Source organism: Ambystoma mexicanum, chromosome 1p (genome assembly GCF_040938575.1).
Source record: "Ambystoma mexicanum isolate Mex_15411 chromosome 1p, UKY_AmexF1_1, whole genome shotgun sequence".
NCBI lineage: Eukaryota > Metazoa > Chordata > Amphibia > Caudata > Ambystomatidae > Ambystoma > Ambystoma mexicanum.
The window spans coordinates 169,040,652-169,060,288 of NC_090921.1; positions in this window are offsets into that span (position 1 = coordinate 169,040,652).

Sequence of the window (19,637 nt, forward strand, 5' to 3'; positions counted from 1 at the left end):
GTGAATGGCCTGAATGCACTCTGCACCTGATTGGATGCCTGCCTGCATGAATGCCCTTCTGACCGATTGGTTGCCTGAGTGTGACCCAGCAGAATGAATGGGAGATCAACTAGTATATCTGGGGGCCTCTCACTGCTAGAATTCGTGTTCAGAAGCTGAAGAGTAACTGGAGTGAAACTGAAGCTTAACCTTGAAGCCCTGCTGGAAGAGAAGAATTGCTGTTGCTCTCCTTCACAATCTGAAAGCTGCTGTGTCTCCAAGAACTGACCCAGAAAGGACCTGGTAAGGGACCATCGTGCACCAGCTGATCTTGTCACGACCCACAGCTTAAAAACCCCCAGGCAGGGCCATAAACCAGGAGGGATCCCGACTCGGGCCCCCACCAAGCTGAAGCATCCTTTGCCCCGGCCCTCTTGGGACCAGTCCCGGCGCCTTTGGCGTCAGGCATATACTTAATGAGGACTGGGCTTGGGAACTACCTTACTTGATGCCAGTCAACATGGAGGCATCCACATAGCTTGGTTCCTTGGAACCAAGCTATGCGGTATAGTGTTTTGGGTGTGGTAGCCGAGGGACTACTTTACCCGGACTACTTTTCCTGAGGCTTTTTAAACGACACCCGATTTAGAGAACACGCTTCGCGTTACTCTGCAGTCCTGCAGCGTGACGCTCATCGTGTCCAGCAGCATCTGCGAACCAGGAAAGAACCACACCTGAAAGACAAAGGAACATCGTTATTTGCAGCAGCTTACCTGTGATTCCACCGCTAGCTGCCCTCTGCTCCTGCAAACAACATCCAAGGAACAGCGAGCCTCCCGAATCGTCGGACCTGCAAAAGGAGGAAAAAACAAGACATTAGACTTTTACAATTGCACCGGCGGCTTACATCTCGAGTTGCCCATTGGCCAGCACCGCCTTGGAACTTCTTGCTCTGGTGAGCGCCGCAACCTATGGGAACAAAGGCCAAACAGGTTAGCAAAGGCAAGGCATTTGAGCGCTGCGCATAGCGCTTACCTACCGCCTCAAGGCGCTCTCACCATAATCACCCGTCGGTGATCCCGAATTCAACAAACGTCCCACCACGAACTTCCGTGCAGCTGAGGAGAGAGAAAAGACATTAGAAAAGGCAAGGCATCTTAGCGCCACGCACAAGCGCCTACTTACTGCATCAAGGCGCTTGCAAACACCATCATCACCTGCCGGCGATTCCAAACTCAGCCCACGGCCCACCGCGAACTTTCGCGCATCTAAGGAGAGAGAAAAGACATTAGTGCAAGAAAGGCTTACAGTATACCAGTAATAAGACCTACCTGAAAGACTTTAAGGGGAGCATCAGTGAAGTAACTAGATCGCTCACCCCCACAAGGACAACGCGCCCCTGCCAAGAAGGCAGGACGGAGAGCACGCCAAAACAGATAACAAGGTGAGGAAAGGTCCGGGGAGGGGGCTGCGGGCATACCGGGTGTTGGGAGGCTCTCACCCCACTTGCCCAGTTTTGAACATTGCCCACCTGTTTTCCAGGCATAACTTCCCCGCTGATAATACCAGGGAGCGGCTGAGAAGGGTACCAGAGTCCCCGCAAGTGAGTGGCGTCCCCGTGGATACCAGGAGAGCATAACAGAATGCGAAGCCTCATAAACCAATCCACCTGGGTGCCATGGAATGATCAGAATTAGACCAATTGGCTCAATTGTTGGGAGAGCTTCGTGCCGAGGTTCACTCCGCCAGACAGGAGACTAACGCTCTCCGGAGAGACTTATTGGTGACTAAAGAGAGTATCGAAGATATCAGTAGGCAAGTCTTGCAATCACAAGCGGGTTAGACACCTCTACCTGGGAACAACCCACCGATGCAAAACCCTAGCATGCCTTCCACTGCCTCGACCCCGGTACAAGTTGCGTTACCAGGTACAGTTCCTTTGGCACCACCAGAGAGGTTTGCTGGTGATCCACGAAAATACGCAGCTTTCATGAACCAGTGTCGCCTTCATTTTCTTTGCAGGCCGGGAGCATTCCCAAATGACCAAGCCCGGGTAGCCTTTGTTTTATCATACCTAAGTGGCAGCGCCGCAGATTGGTCGGTACCATTAGTGTCCCATGATGACCCTTTATTATATAACTTTGGAGACATTCAGAGGGAAATGGAAAAACTCTTTGCCCGCCATACCCGAGAACAAGCTGTGGACAATGAACTCCTTTCCCTCCGACAGGGGAATCAGGATTTGTTAACCTACATCGCTACTTTCAACCAGTTGGTTGCTGAAGCCAGGTGGCCTGAAAACAGAAGAACCACGCTGTTTCACCGGGGCTTACGCAGTGAATTAAAAGACATTCTAGCTCAAATGGTTAATCCTCCCCGAGATTGTTCTGAATTCATAGACTTAGTTGTGCAACTGGACCACCGGTTGCAAGACCGAAAAGCAGACCGTTCTAAAATGGACCCTCGGCCAGTGTACGTTCGGCCTAGAGACAATGTAACCCGAGTGCAAGACACTACTACGGAGACCATGCAAATCGGAGGAGTACGGCACCCACTAACAAAACAAGAGCGAGATAAAAGAAGACAACAACAACTATGTCTGTACTGTGGAAAGTCAGGGCCTTTCCTGAAAGACTGTCCAGTGAAGCCTCCTAGGAAGACCGTTGGAGCCACGGAAAAAGATGAAGACAAGGAGGGTCAGTCGGGAAACTGCCCAGCTCGGCAAATGTAGAGGTCAGTTTGTCGAGTGAGGGAAAAGAGCCACCGACCTCACACTTTGCAATTCCAGTGATCCTAATTAATAACCAACGATCCTCAAGAATGCATGCCATTGAAGCATACGTCGACAGCGGAGCAGTTGGGAATTATATAGATCAGGGCTTAGCTGCAGAGATGGGGCTTCCCCTGTGTACCAAGCCAACTACAGATAAGATAACCACGGTGGATGGGACAGAAATCGCTTCCGGACCCGTAACCCGGCGCACAGCCGAGATAACCTTGCTGTGCCAGGACAGGCATCGAGAACTTATTTTGTTCGATCTCATCAAGGCTCCTCAATTTCGGCTCATACTAGGGATGCCATGGTTAGTAGCACGCAACCCTTTGATTGACTGGCGAGCAAGAAAATTAACCTTTCCCGACAACTGCTCCCCAGCCTGTTATTACCAAGAACAGAAACTTGCTTTCAGTGCCTCTCCGAATCCAGAAGTGGTAACTTTGGGAGTGGCAAGTACCCTACCTGAGGAATACCAAGACTTCCAGGATGTATTCCATAAGGATCAAGCAAACACGCTGCCCCCGCACAGACCCTATGATTGCCAAATTGACCTTGTTCCAGGTGTGCAAGTTCCTTGCGGTAGAAACTATGCTCTCACGGAACCCGAAAACCTTCATCTGAAGGCTTATTTAGACCAGTACCTCACAAATGGATTTATCCGCCCATCCAAGTCCCCTGCAGCCAGTCCCTTGTTCTTCGTACCGAAAAAGGAAGGGGACCTAAGAACTTGTATTGACTACGACGCATTAAACCAGATCACTGTAAAGAACTGTTACCCCTTGCCGCTCATCCCAGAAATGATGGATCAGGTCAAAGATGCGCAAATTTACACCAAACTAGACCTTCGAGGAGCGTACCACCTGGTGCGGGTCAGAAGCGGAGACGGATGGAAGACTGCTTTCCGCACCAAATATGGTTTGTTCGAATATCAAGTCATGCCCTTTGGGTTATGCAACGCTCCTGCAGCGTTTCAGTATTTTATGAATGACGTTTTGAGAGAGTTCATTGATGTCTGCGCCCTTGTGTACATAGATGACATCTTAGTGTACTCAACTTCAAAGCAAGAGCACATCAAGCACGTCCGTTCGGTCCTTTCCAAGCTCCGAGAACACTGTTTGTATGCCAAGCTGGAAAAGTGCTTTTTTCACATCACCGAAGTTGAGTTTTTGGGTTTTATCCTTACTCCAGGAGGCATCAGAATGGATCTGCATAAAGTGGACACCATTTTGAAATGGCCCTCACCAACGTCAGTTAAAGGGGTACAGCGCATGCTGGGCTTTGCAAACATCTATCGCCGGTTCATACCAGACTTCTCACAGGTCGTATACCCGATCACAGTATTGTTGAGGAAAAATAATAAGAAATTTGCCTGGACCGAAGAAGCAGAGGAGGCTTTTCAGGAACTGAAGAGAAGGTTCACCTCCGCACCAATCCTGCGACATCCTCGCCCCGATCTTCCCTATATCGTAGAAACAGACGCTTCCAGCGCAGCGATGGGGGCTGTCCTCTCGCAAAGAGATCCAGTAACGGGCGCAGCTACATCCAGTGGCCTTTTGGTCAAAGAAATTCTCTCCCCCGGAAATGAATTATGCCATCGCAGACAAAGAACTCTTGGAAATCAAATCCGCCTTTAAGGCCTGGTGGCACTACCTCTTGGGGGCCAGGCATACCATTACGGTTATTACAGACCATCGAATCCTGCAATACCTTAAGACAGCTAAAGCCCAGTCTTCACGCCAATTGCAGTGGGCCCTTTTCTTCGCCGAATACGATTATGTCATAACTTTTCGACCAGGGGTCAGGAATGGAAAAGCTGATGCACTTTCTCGTACTGGCACGGATGATTTGGAGTATACGCCCCCGGACCCAGTCCCCATCATACCGGAAGACAAACTCTTGGGACTCACTACGGCCTTAACCCAACTCGAGCTGAGAGATAAGATCAAATGAACCATGAACCCAGATACCTACTTCGCATGGCAAACTCGAGGGGAGCAATATTCTATTAAAGATCATTTACCCTTTTTTAAGGATCGATTGCATGTCCCCACCAAAGATTTACAACAACAAATTGTTGCTAGTTATCATGATTCTCTGATCAAGGGGCACGCTGGAATCACCGAGACTTTAGCCAAAGTAAAACAAAACTTCTGGTGGCCAGCCTGGCGTTAAGATGTCATCCAGTATGTTCAGTCCTGCGGAGTTTGTGCGCAAAACAAGTCGCAAAAACAAAAACCATCCGGTCTTCTGCAACCTTTAGACATTCCTCCCACTCCCTGGCACACTCTCTCCCTCGATTCTATCACTGACCTACCTCCCAGTCATGGATTTAACACCATCCTGGTAGTCGTGGACTTGTTCTCAAAAATGGCACACTTTTTTCCACTCAAATGCCTCCCTGACGCACCCACTCTGGCCAAAGTGTTCCTGGATGGTATTGTAAAACTACATGGCTTCCCATCAGTCCTGATCTCCGATCGAGGTAGTCAATTCATCTCCAACTTCTGGAAAAAATGTTGTGCAATGGCGCAAATTGACATCAGGCTATCCACGAGCCATCACCCCCAAACTGACGGTCAGACCGAGAGGACCAACCAGACCCTCGAACAATACCTACGGTGCATGTTACACCATGAACTGAGAGACTGTAAAGATTTGTTATGGATAGCCGAATACGCATATAACAATTCCCTGCATTCCAGTACCGGACAAACCCCCTTTTACACCATCTATGGTAGACTCCCACTTACCTCAGAACTAGATATCTCAACCAATTTGGAGATGCCAGCAGTTAAAACTCTTCACACCAACATCACCCAGGCATTCTAAAAGGCCAAAGAACATCTTCTTTTCGCCAAAGAAAAACAAAAGCAATTCGCCGACCAACACCGGAAAAAGGCCCCAGACTATCAGGTGGGAGACAAGGTTTGGCTGGCTGCCAAGTTTGTACCCATCAAAGGAACCCGGACTTTCCAACCCAGGTACTTAGGGCCTTACACCGTCAAAGCAATCATCAATCCAGCAGCCATCAAACTGGACTTACACCTAATCTACAGATTCATCCAGTATTTCACGTGCCCCTATTAAAACCAATGCAACCCGGTACACGGGTTGGGACACCACCAAAACCCATACTCATTGACGGAGAACCAGAATTCGAAGTCAGAAGCATCTTGGATTCCAAGTATTCGAGGGGACGATTATATTACCTAGTCGATTGAAAAGGGTTTGAACCCCAAGATAGATCCTGGGAGCCCTATGAAAACATCCATGCACCACGTCTGATTAGAACATATCATCGAAACTTTCCGACTAAACCAGGGCCAGACAGATAATACCAGGGAGCGGCTGAGAAGGGTACCAGAATCCCCGCAAGTGAGTGGCGTCCCCGTGGATACCAGGTGAGCGTAACAGATCTTTGCCAAAGGTCCCTGGTAGATAGACCTACGACAGGCTGCTGACCGGAGACAGGGACTGCCTCGGAATCCCAAAGAGAATTGCCCGGACTGTTGTCCGCCACTGTCGATGACCGCTGTCGCCGACTGGAGCCGCCTTGCTCCCGTTTGTATAAGAACTTAATTTGAGCCAAGCACGCTCTCGTCTGCATCGCCGCCTGCTTTATCCCGCTGGAGAAGACCCGACCCTCGGTGGGCCGAGGAGCATCCGCCGGTGGGTTTCCCGCCACCTAAAGACCGCAGAGACGCCGACAACTCAACGTCCTTGCTGGGCCACAGTTCTTCAACATCTCTTTGCGGTCCAGAACTACCGTCACCAAGGTGCCCCGCACGTCTCTTCTTTGCCAGACGCCAAGGCTCCGTCGTTGACGAGCACCGCTAGGAACGAAGTTGCCACTTCACCGCCATAGTTCACCCTGTTCTCCGTCGGATGTTTGACGACCCGTGACTCCTGCCTTAAAGGGAGGGCACTCAAGAAGGGCCGTCAATTTCCCGTCGATGAACGCTACAATTCCAGGTACATTGGGGCTCTAGAACTATTGTAGAGGGAAATAAGACTCGTAGAACAATATATGGACTGGGTTTGTGATACATCTTTGCTTTACAGGTTGCCCAGGTGGGGGGTCTCCACACAGAACTGTGCCTAGTTGGTAGGGGCCAGTATTCTGCCAATTGTTCAACCATCTTGCTTTCCTTCTTCTCTCTACTGCTGGTTTCCTCTTTATTGATCTGTGTGACATTTTGACAGTATGGTTGATGCACTTTAATGAGATCTGATAATATTTGTGGTACCACTGTAGAATTGTATATATTTACCATTGTTGATTTTCTGAGCACAGAGTGAGTTATTGGGATAGTGTACATAACCTTGAATATTAATTATAATACTGTGTTTTAACTAATACAGTGTGTGGACATTCCGTTGTGGGGGCTTGGGGACTACACTGTACTTAAGAACCAGCCTGCATCACCTCCTAAGAAGCTAAGCCTTGATTGCTCGACCATAGCTACCAAATAGAGAATCTTGGCTGGGGTCCTCTGTGCCTCTCCTCTACCATATAGAGAGCAGAAGTACAGACACTCCCCTCCAGTCTTTACAGTAAGCATCTTGAATTTCGTTTGGGAAAGAGAAAGGTTGAACTGGGAAAGGTCTAGAATGGTGCGCAGGCCAACCTGGTTGGGTTTTGGCCCCGTAAACAGACGAGAGGAGAAGCCTTCCACTCGTTCCACTATGGAAACGGGTTCTATAGCCCTGAGATCTACAAGCTTCTGGACCTTGGCTCTGAGGGAGGGTGTCCCAGACTATTGAAAGGGAGGATTGAAAGGGGGGGTAGGGGTGAGGGGCAAGCGGAAGCTCGCCTGAGTGATGGACAAAACCCACCGGTCATTGGTGACGGTTTGCCACGCCTCCAGATGAGACGAGATTTGTCCTCCCACCGGAGTCTCGTGCGAGCGCCCAAAAAAATCATTTGGCAGACTTTTCGGTGAAGAGACTACCCGTCCCTGAAGAAGATGCTGACGACCGAGAGAAAAACCGGCCACGTGGCTGCCTGGCAGAGTATCAGTCCTGCGCGACCTATGATCTTGGATCCCTATAAAGCCTGAAGAGGATCGAGATAGGGACCCAGATCTCTGACCTTTGAATAGGGCTTCACGAGTAGCGACAGAGACTTGGCAGCTTGCGTGCTAGCCTTAGTCTTGGTGAGCTTGTCATCCGTTGAAGAATGAAACAACTCTTTGCCATCAAAAGGCAGGTCCAGAACTTTATCTTGGACGTCCATCGAAAACTTTGTTGCATGAAGCAAAGCCTGATGAGATGTGTCCACCTGCAGCACGAGGCTATGAGCCGAGGTGTCAACATGATGCGCAGCAGCCTCCACCATATCCTGTGCCAACACTCTAGCGTCTGACAAGCTGCCTTTAAAGTCTTCTAACCTGTCGACAGGAATGAACTCCTGGAAGTCAGCCAAATCTCTCCACAGTTTCATTTTCGCCACCACCAGGATGAGCTTGCAGTGGCCTGACGCAATTGCAGTGCCTCTTGCCCAAGGAATCGAGCAATTTGTTCTCCTTGGACAGAACGTGAGCTGCAGCTGCAGAGGTCGCGGAGGCAGGCTTAGATTGCAGAGTGGCGGCCGCTACCACCGTCGAAGATGGGAGCAGGCATGATGCCAAGGCTACTTCCTCAGAGGTGTGAAGCCTGTAACGGGCGTCCATTCTTTTATTTATGTGCAGCCTGCTGTGAGGTTTATCCAAGACCTTACGGTCCTCGGCCAGAACGTCCCTCTGAAGGAACAGGCCGGTGCGCTCCTGTGGAGCGGGTGCCTCAGGCACTGGAATGTCAAGGAGTGACATCATGTCCAGTACCAGGTCGTGAAATGCTCGTTCAGAGTGGGGCTGGTCCTCACTGTCCTGATCTGACAAAGGGTCGCCTAGAGCATCCAGATCCCCCGAATGTGACACGACAGGTGTCAGATTGACATCACACTCTGCTGAAGACTTGTCCACCGGTGACAAGGGAGGCCGAGGAGGAAGAGCCGGAGGAGGGCCAGGCGGCAGAGGAGGTGCTACCGCCGGGGTGACAGGCGCCATGACAGGGACTGTCGGGGCAGGAAACAGAGTCTGAGGGCAGATTTCCCTAAAGAGGCCCTTAAAGTACTCCCTCATGGGATCAGAGTTCATTAGAATATGAAATATCCCAAAAAAATCCTCTGCCGAGGCATTAGGCACCGGAGTGTGCAGAGGCATCTCATGAGGAACATAACCCCATGAACGTAGAGAGGAGGGCTGTCAAGAGGGCCTGCCTCCAACTGGGTCGACATAGACCAATGGGGCAGATTTAGGAGGAAGCAAGACCGAATGTGGTAGTGGCATCCGAGCACGCCAGTCATGGGAAGGGCGGAACGGATTCCCACTGTCGCGTGGATAAGGTTGCCCTCAAAAAGAAGGTTCCCAGCACCCGCCGACGATAGCGTGGGTGTGAGGGAAGAATCCAAAATGACCACTGTAGACCACGCAGGAACGCCTGCCATTTAGTGAACATCTGAGGAGAACTGCGTCACAGGTGTGGATGAGGCAGTTGACTCCACAGATTGGTCACAGGACTTGACTGAAATTTTAGACTTGACACAAGGATCATCGGCAGAGCCAGTACTATAGGGTCTTGGATGTTTACTGGACATCCTGTCCCTTAAATTAGCCTCCAAAGGAGGAACCTCGGCAATGCTGGTAACAGAGGACTTACGGTCGACGACCTCTCCCTGTGCCCCCTCAACAGAACCTGTACCTCAACGAGTGCGGGAAAGTTGAGGAATCCACTGCACAGACAAGACCTTTACAGGCCTCTCAGTTCTGTTGGTACACACCTTAGCCTCGTTAAGAGGAACCTCGGAACAGAGTCCGTTCTCAATACCTCCCTCGAGAGGGGCCTCGAACCGTGGTTCGATACAGAAAGCCTCAACAGAGGCCTCCGGGCGCACCCAGGTGTCTGTGTGGGAAGCTCCAGACAAGGAGACCTCGGAGCGAACTCCGGAACCCAACGCCTCAGCACGACTATGCTGGCTATTAGCACCTGTTCAGTGAACCTCGGATCGTGATCCGGTATAGACAGGCCCCTCGCAGAAACCCTCAGAGAAAACCTTGGCACGCCTATAAGGCCTGCGAGGCATCTCAGGGATAGCCCCGGTAGCAGAGCTTTTGAAGCCCCTCCTGGACCTGGATGGGGTGCCCTGAAAAGTAAGGAACTTACCAGGCATCTCTTCTTTCCATCGATGAAGAGTTGGAAATGCGGCAGAGGAACCTCCTGGAAGATCTCCTCCCACCGACGAAGACGACGAAGTGCCCGGACCGAAAGGGAGTCGCAGAAGAAACACGAGTCCCAACGGTGATCCGGTCCCAGACACTCCAAGCAGAGAGAATGGGGGTCTGCCCTAGCAAAGCGATGCTCGCAAGAGGTACACGTGGCAAATCCCAGATGCTCCGGCATAGATGGAGGACTACGCGACCGCAGAACCGGAGCAGGAGAGAAGGACAACGGGAAGGAAAAAGGCTTCCCGGTGATGCTAGTGCGTCCAGCCCCGACTGCGTGGATTAAAGGACTGAAGGGCGAAGCGCGGGGCAGAGCTAAAGAAGGCGGGGTTACGGCAGCGGGTGGTACTCCGCGTAAAAAGATAAGAAGGACACATTTTCCAATTTGATGTTTTTTTACAACAAGAGCTTCTGTCCCGTCCCACGGGACGGAATATCCCAAAAGTATGGAGGCAAGGGGACGGAACATAGGAGTAATGAGATTTTTTCACCACATTTCTGACTTTACCCGGGGTTGTGGGTAATAAATTCTGGGCCGATTCGCGCAAGTCACACTTCTGTGGATTCCCACGGGTGTCCGTTTTTCGGAAATGCGTGGGGTTCCCTGTTTTCCTTGGTGGCTTCGACACCCGAGGCCCAAATGTGTAGGTTGTCCACAAGAGCAACATTTTGCAAAATCTGCTCTGCCGAAAGACTTGGGGTTACCAATGGTTTAGCCTTTTCCCTTTGCGCCCAGGTAGGTGCACCCACACATGTGAGGTACCGTCTTCGTCGGGACACCTGTGGGAACGCAGGAAGGTAGGACATGTGGTGTTGGCAGCGTGCTTTGGTGGGGGGCAGAGTGAAATGTCTGAAAAACTTGATTTTATTGCCACATTTCGGACTTTGCCAGGGGTTGTGGGTAATAAATTATGGGCCAATACGCGCAAGTGTTAGGCAGAATCACCTGCAGTACCCTTGGGGACCACTACATGCAATTAGGACTACAAGTGTCAGTACAATTTCACCTTTGGTACAAGCCTGCATTACACAGTAATGTGGTAGCAGTGGCTGAGCAGCCAGACTTATCTCAAGAGTAAAGGGAGCCGTAGAACAAGTTAAACAAAGGACCAACAAATACAACGGTTCAAACAAACACTTACTCAAGGTTTCTTGGCAAAAGAATATACATTTATTTACAGTCATTTGGAAAACATTACACTACCAAGAGCAACTCAATATCATAATCTAATAGACTACAAATACACAACCAATAAGTTACTGAACAAGTTCAGCTCTTCTGAAGTGGGAGCTAAATGAGTTCATTTAAAAAGGGGTAAAAAGACAAGGTTATAAGAAATAAAGCACAAATACTTTCATAGACAGGGCAAAGGGTTTCAGTTAACTACAACCAGCAATTCAGTTCATAGGCCTGGGCCAAAGTCAACGGTTCAGAGTATAGGATAGCACAGTTCTGGTAGTAAACTGTTAAGTCTTTGCCACGGATCTTAGAAGAATTTGGTCAGTCGAAAAGTTAGATGTTGGTTTAGGGAAGGACAAGCCTTTGAAGTCGGGAAAGTTTCACAAACTTTCACCGTGGCCGAAAAGATTTGCGGGCCGCGTTTGCACAGTACCATTACAGTGAAGAAGAGCTGTAGCTGAGGCAGTTGTTCCTGGCAGTTTGAGCAGATCTCGCTGTTCCTGAGCTTCAGTCATGAGGACAAGAAGGACGACGTCGGAAGGTTCCTGCACTGCACAGAGAAGAGGCCATAAGCTGGCAAAACGTCAGTTTAAGGTGTGAGTGCCTTTAAGTCCACTAATTGGTTTCCTTCCCACTGGCTATCCGGTTTTCAACAGCAGTCTGAAGAAAATTCAACCAGAGCAGGGACGGTGTCCAGGTGGCTTGCGAGTTGGTTGTTCCCACCAAACTCAAGGGAAGTTAACCTTGAAGGGCTTCTCTGTCAATGGAATTTCAGGCAATTCGGACCTGCAGCAGGGTTCATCAGTCATCCAGGAGTTACAGCAGTTGTCTTCCTTCAGCTCGTCTTCAGTTATTTCGTTCCAGTGGTCAACTCTGCTTTCCAAGTCCCAGAAACCTGCTTTTAAACAGTTTTCTCCCATTCATTCCAGCCTGGCTGTCACTCACACAGCAGGGTGGCTGCCCTTGCCGGACAGCCAGCCGGCCAATCACGCCAGAGTGCATTCAGGTCTCCTAGGAGACTAAGCACAGGGAGTTTCGGGCAACTCCCTCACATCCTGTCCACCCCAGACACTGAGGCGCGAGAGGAGGGCTAGTAAAAAGAGAAGAAACTAGTAAAGTCAATTTAACTTTACATGCTAATTGAGACAGTAGTCAGTCCCAGGGAAGGTATTTAAACCTTGGGAAGTCTGAAAGACATCCTTGTGCCACTGCACTGAAGGTGCTGCGTGACACACAGAAAAGGATGATGCCTATGGAGTTGTTTTAAAACTCCATATCCAAAGAACACAAAAGTAAAACACACAACAAAATCCATGGAAGAGTGGGGGAAAAAGGCTCACACTCTTCCCAGGTAAAAAAATAAAATCCTAGAAATCCAACAAAGTTGTTGAAGGTCTCAAAAGGTAAGGGAAATTAGCACATTCTTGAGAATTCTCCCTAACACTCATTCCCCCCAGACTAAGGGACAGGAGGATTTAATCCACTCCTGGATGAATCTCCTTACTCCAGTCGGTCAAACATCCTGGAGAGACCATCAGCATTTTGGTGGTAACACCCAGACCTGTGTTCAATGGTAAAATCAAACCCTTGCAGGCTGATTGACTATCTCAGTAGTTTAGGGTTTTCCCCTTTCATTTGCATCAACCATCTCAAGGGTTGGTGGTCAGCCTGAATCACAAAAGGTAGATCCACTCAAGTATGGACTAAAATTTTTCAGTGACCACACAATAACAAAACATTCTCTTTCAATGGTTGCCCACCTTGTCTCTATGGTTCCTTCAACTTCCTGCTGATGAAGCAAATGGGGTGCTCCCTACCTTTCTCATCCAGCTGACTCAGAACTGCACCTATACCTGTATTTGACGCATCTGTCTGCACAATGAAGGTTTGGTTGTAGTCAGACGCTCTTAGGACTGGAGCTTGACAAAGGGCTTTCTTCAGGCCTTCAAATGCATGAGTGCACTCCTCATTCCACCTGATCTTTTTAGGGAATGTGGGAGAGGAGAGCACATTCAAGGGAGAATCTATGGTCTCATAGTTTTCTATGAAGTTCGTATAGTAACCAGTGAGGCCTAGGAAGGCTGTCACTTGGATTTGAGTAGTATGGGTGGCCCAGGTTTGTACAGCTTGTACTTTGCTAGGCAATGGCCTGATTTCACCTTCTCCTACCTTATGTCCAAGTTAGACCACTTTACTCTGACCATTTTGACATTTACTTGCTTTATGGACGGATGAGCCCGCTCAAGAGCCTGCAAACCATATCCTAAGTGGTCAACATGTTCTTTCCAAGTAGGGCTGAACACTGCAATGTCATCCAAGTATGCCATGCAGAAGTCCTCCATCCCATTCAGAACCTGGTTAACCATCCTTTGGAATGTAGCAGGTGCTTTCCCTAGTCCAAAAGGCATTACCTTAAACTGGTAGAGGCCTGCTGGGGCTGAGAATGCAGTTTTCTCCTTCGCATGGTCTGTCAGTACTATTTGCCAATAGCCTGAAGTGAGATCAAATGTACTGAGGTACTTGGCTGAACCAAGTTTATCCACCAGTTCATCTGTCCTGGGTAAAGGGTAGGCATCAGTCTTGGTGACTGCATTAAGAGCTCTATTTTCCACACAGAATATCAACACCTTGGATCCTGCCTTTGGTACTGGAGCAACTGGACTAGACCATGGATTGGTAGAGGGCTCTATTACCCCGAGATTAAGCATCTTGTTGACCTCCTCCTTTATGTGGGATCTTACATGATCTGACATCCTGTAACCTCTGCTTTTAACAAGTAAACAGTCACCAGTGAGAATATCATGCCGGCCCCAAGGGGTCAAGCCTGGTGATAGTGACAACAGGGAGGCAAACTGATTTAACAGGAACTTTCACTCCTCCTTTTGTTGAGGTGTCAAATTAGAAGAATGATTAACTCCTATGTTCTCATCTAAAGGCTGGCTTCTGAGTAGGTCAGGTAGAGGTTCACTCTCCTCCTCTTGAGCTGAAGCTAGAAGCAAATCTCCCACTTCTGGTCTCGAGACATAAGCTTTTAGACGGGTTGGTGTGAAAGACTCTGGAAGCCTCATTAGGATTGCCTAAATCCACCAGATAGTTGACCTCTCCAAGTTTTCCCACAACATTTGAGGGGTCCTATCCATTTGTCCTGTAAGGCCCTCTGCCGTGTAGGTACCATAACTAGAACTAGCTGGTTTTGAGTAAACTCAACCATGTTGGCCTTCTGGTCCTGCCAATGCTTCACCAGAGCCTGACCTGCTTTCAAGTTATCTTGTGCTTCTGCCATCATGTGTGACATTCTCCTCCGGAGACCTATCACGTAGTCAGTGACTCTCACTGGCTTGGGGGAGGAGCACTCTCCAACCCCTCCTTAATCAGGGCCAAAGGAGCCTCTAACTGGATGGCCATAGAGAAGTTCAAAGGGACTAAATACAACTCCCGCCTGGGGGACTTCTCCATAAGCAAATAGAGGACATGGCAGGAGAAGGTCCCACTTTCTTCTAAGGGGTTCCTCTAAAGCACTTATGCTCTTCATTGTACGATTAAACCTCTCTACCAATCCATTTGTCTGAGGATGGTAGGCAGTTGAGAACTTGTAAGTTACTCCACAGTTTTTCCACATGGCCTGCACGTACTGGGACATAAAACTAGATCCCCTGTCAGAGATAACTTCCTTAGGATAACCTACCCTGGTAAAAATACCAAGTAGGGCCTTAGCCACAGCCTGAGCTCTAACAGTTCTCATAGGTATGGCTTTGGGATACCTAGTAGCATGGTCTACTACAACCAGGATAAATCTGTTTCCTGAAGATGTTGGAGGGTCTAACAGACCAACAATGTCGAATCCTACCCTCTCAAAAGGAACTCCCACCACTGGGAGAGGCACCAAGTGTACCACATTCTTGGCTCCACTCTTGCCAGATATTTGGCAAGTGTGACAGCTCCTACAGAACTTATCTACATCAGACCCCAACGTAGGCCAGTAGAAATATAAAGAGAGCCTTTCCTTGGTCTTCTTGAAACTCAAGTGACCAGCCAACGGTATCTCATGGGCTAACTGTAGGAATTGGAGTCTGCTTTCCAGAGGCACTACAAGTCTTCTGTAGTCCCCTGGGATAGACTCAGTCGGTTCACTGTAGAAGAGGCAATCTTCCCAGTACAACCTATGCTTCCCTGGCTCTTGCTCATCCAGCTGGGAAGCTGCCTGTTGGCAAAAACCTTCAAGAGAAGGACACTCTCTTTGACCTCTGCTGAAGTCTGCCCTACAGGGTCCACCTTCTGCCAGTAAAGACTGCAGCTCAGGATAGTCTGCAGGATCCAGATCACCAACAGGAGCAATGTCCTCATCAAGCTCTGATTCCTCAGCAGCTGATTCAACCACATAAGGTTGTTCCACACACTCAGCCTCAGCTGGTGGAGGAGTCACAGGTGTGACTTTGGACAGTCCTCTCGGAAATGTCCTTGTTGATAGCACAGGAGTGCTGGCTGGTTTCTTCCTGGAGGTTTTAGGTTTCCCCTTGTCCTCCTTCTTCCTTGAAATTGCAGTCAGTAAGCCCTGTGGACTGGGAGTTATAGTTTCCTCTATAATCTCCTCTTCAGAGCCTTTTAAGGTACTCTCTCTGGCCTTCCTAGTCTGCTCCTGTTTCTTTTTGCTGGGAGGCCTGGGGGTGTTTGATACAACTCCAAGAGTTTTTAAGTCATTCCCCAACAGGACTCTCCCAGGTACATAACTCTGCACACTTACAGGTATCTTGACAGTCATGTCATTGCACTGGATGAGAGCTGGTAACTGTGGAAGCATTTGGACAGGGCCTCCAGCAAGCTTAACCTTGAAAAATTATTCATCAACTACAGTAATGCTGGCCCCAGTTTCTCTGATGGCAGGGGTCTCCTGACCATTCACAAAAACACTGTCTTTGTAATACTCTTTAGTATTGTCTGGAATGGAATTGTAAACATCTCAGTTCTGCTGCTCCCACAGATCCAGGGAAACTAAAGAAACACTGGCTGAGACTTTCATGGGTTCCTCAGCGAGTAAGTGAAAGTTTCCACTTGCCATTGGTACTTCATCCTCTGGGGAGAAGACTAAGGAGACAGTCTGGATCCCTGAAGGTTTACCCTTACATCTGGGATCCCCTTTCACATGGTCAGTTGACCCACAAGCATAACATTTACCAAATGTCTTTATGAATGGGGGTTTGTTCTGACCTCCCACTGGTTTAGCACCAGGAGGTACACTAGCCTGATTCGGTTTCCCTTGTGGCTTACCCTTGTTATGTTTGGGGACCTCTTCTGGAGTGGAGGTATTGGCATTCTCTTTGTTATCTTTTTTGTGCTGCTTTCCCTTATCCTTCTTCTGAGTTGCCCCAGAATCCTTGTGAGTAGCCCTGTTGGCAACCCACAAGTCAGCAGCCCTTGGTAATTCCTTTGGATCAATTTCCTTAGAGTCAGCCCAGTGCTGTCTCAGCTCAGGAAAGGAAGCATCATAAATAGATTCCAACATAAACAGATTTCTCATACTTTCATAAGTGTTAACTCTGTAAACCTTAACCCACCCATCTAAGTTTTTCAAACATTCAGTCACCCAGGTAGCCCAAGGGGTACCATCAGGCTTTTTGGGGGTTCTAAACCTCTTAAGATACTGGGAAGGGGTCTTCCCAAACCTAGCTATCAAAGCTAGTTTCACACTTTCATACTCCTTTCTGTCTATATCCCCCAACTCCATTACCACATCAGTTGCAACAGGGGGTAGCCTAGAAGAAAGCCAAGGAATCAGCTGATTCCCTGTAATGTCTTGAATCACATGGTTATATTCAAAAGCAGCCAACCAATCCAAAATATCAAGCTTAACCTCATACATACTTACTGCATCTTAGGGCATGCGAGGGCTCTTAGGAATGGAAGACCTAGAAGACTCAGGGAGAGAACCAGTTTGAAGAGACAACTTTTTCATTTCAAGTGCATGATTCAACTCCATTTCTCTGAGTTTAAGTTCTTGATGTTTGCTTTCAGTTTGGACTTGGATTCTTTTAAATTCTAACTCAAGTCTCATTCTTTCCAAAGAGACAAATTCAAGACTTAGTGTTGGACCTGGTGGGGTCCCTGTGGTGAAAGGTTGAGGCCTATGAGCAGGTAGAAGTAAAACAGGGCCTACACTTTGAGACTCTTCTGCCTCATCCAAATCATCCTTAGCATTTGAACTAGGCTCTGAAACATTATCATCCTCATCAATATTGTCCACATTTGCTGCAGGGGTAAGTGTTTCAGACCCACTCCTCAGACTTTGATATTCCAACAACTTTTCTATCAATTCAACCTTTTTGCCTTTTACAGTGAGGGTCCTAGCTTTACACATATCTCTCAACTGATCAACTGTTAAAGTGACTAGGGTCTCCTATCTGTAGCTCTCCATATCAGGCATGATAAAACAATTGCTTCTCTAGTGTTGCTTAGCCTTGTGAGGGTTATTTGAACAAATGGTAAGAGTAGCACTCTAAATGTAACAAGTGTACTTTATCCTCGCCACTGTACAGCAGTGTTAGGCAGAATCACCTGCAGTACCCCTGGGGAACACTACATGCAATTAAGACTACAAGACTACAAGTGTCAGTACAATTTCACCTTTGGCATAAGCCTGTACTACACAGTAATGTGGTAGCAGTGGCTGAGCAGCCAGACTTATCTCAAGAGTAAATTGAGCAGTAGAACAAGTTACACAAAGAACCAAAAAAATACATATCATATACTAATATACTACAAATACACAATCAATAAGTTACTGAACAAGTTCAGCTCTCCTGAAGTGGGAGCAAAATGGCACTTCAGTTACTTTAAAAAGGGGTAAAAAGACATGGTTATAAGAAATGAAGCACAAATACTTTCATAGGCAGGGCAAAGGGTTTCAGTTAACTACAACCAGCAATTCAGTTCATAGGCCTGGGCCAAAGTCAATGGTTCAGAGTCTTTGTATAGGATAGCACAGTTCAGGTAGTAAACGGTTAAGTCTTTGCCAAGAATTTGGTCAGACGAAAAGTTAGATGTTGGCTTAGGGAAGGACGAGCCTTCGAAGTCGGGAAGGTTTCACAAACTTTCACCGTGGCCGAAAAGATTTCCGGACCGCGTTTGGCCATTACCTTTACAGTGAAGAAGAGCTGTAGTTGAGGCTGTTGTTCCTGGCAGTTCGAGCAGATCTCGCTGTTCCTGAGCTTCAGTCGTGGGGACAAGAAGGAGGACGTCGGGAGGTTCCTGCACTGCCCAGGGAAGAGGCCACAAGCTTAGCAAAACGTGGGTTTAAGGTGTGAGTGCCTCAAAGTCCACAAACTGGTTTCCTTCCCACAGGCTATCCGGTTTTCAACAGCACTCTGAAGAAAATTCAACCAGAGCAGGGACGGTGTCCAGGTGGCTTGCGAGTTAGTTGTTCCCACCAAATTCAAGGGAAGAAGTTAACCTTGAACGGCTTCTCTGTCAATGGAGTTTCAGGCAATTCGGACCTGCAGCAGGGCTTCACCGGTCATCCAGGAGTTGCAGCAGTCGTTTTCCTTCAGCTCGTCTTTGGTTCTTTCGTTCCAGTGGTCGACTCTGCTTTCCAAGTCCCAAAGTCCTGCTTTTAAACATTTTTCCCCCATTCATTCCAACGTGGCTGTCACTCACACAGCAGGGTAGCTGTCCTTACCGGACAGCCAGCCGGCCAATCACACCAGAGTGCTTTCAGGTCTCCTAGGAGACTAAGCACAGGGAGTTTCAAGCACCTCCCTCACATCCTGTCCACCCCAGACACTTAGGTGCCAGAGGAGGGCTTCAGCACTGAAGCCTACCAAAGGCCAATGAACAAAGGGACCAAACCTGGTCTGGCGCGCAGAGCTAAACACAAGAAGAACCTTTTCAAAACGAAACGGCAAAAAAAGTTGACAGAGTGTGTTTTTACAGATAGGTCTTGGGCGCCATATTGAAAAACATGGCTGACCCGATTTTTAGCTACCGTTGTTCGCAGTCGGTAACATAATAGTAGTTTGATCTAAACCACTGGCACCTGCCATTTCAAGTAGTAAAGTGTAACATATGACTAGTGTTTTGACTCAGGGGATGATAGGCAACCCCTTCAGCACTCTATAGGAAGATAGTGTGTGCTGGGTCTGTAAATTTAAAGAAACTAGTAAAGTCAATTTAACTTTACATGCTAATTGAGACAGTAGTCAGTCCTAGGGAAGGTATTTAAACCTTGGGAAGTCTGAAAGACATCCCTGTGCCACTGCACTGAAAGTGCTGCGTGACACACAGAAAGGATGATGCCTATGGAGTTGTTTTAAAACTCCATATCCAAAGAACACAAAAGTAAAACACACAACAAAATACATGGAAGAGTGGGGGAAAAAGGCTCACACTCTTCCCAGGTAAAAAAAAACAAATCCTAGAAATCCAGCAAAGATGCTGGGGGTCTCAAAAG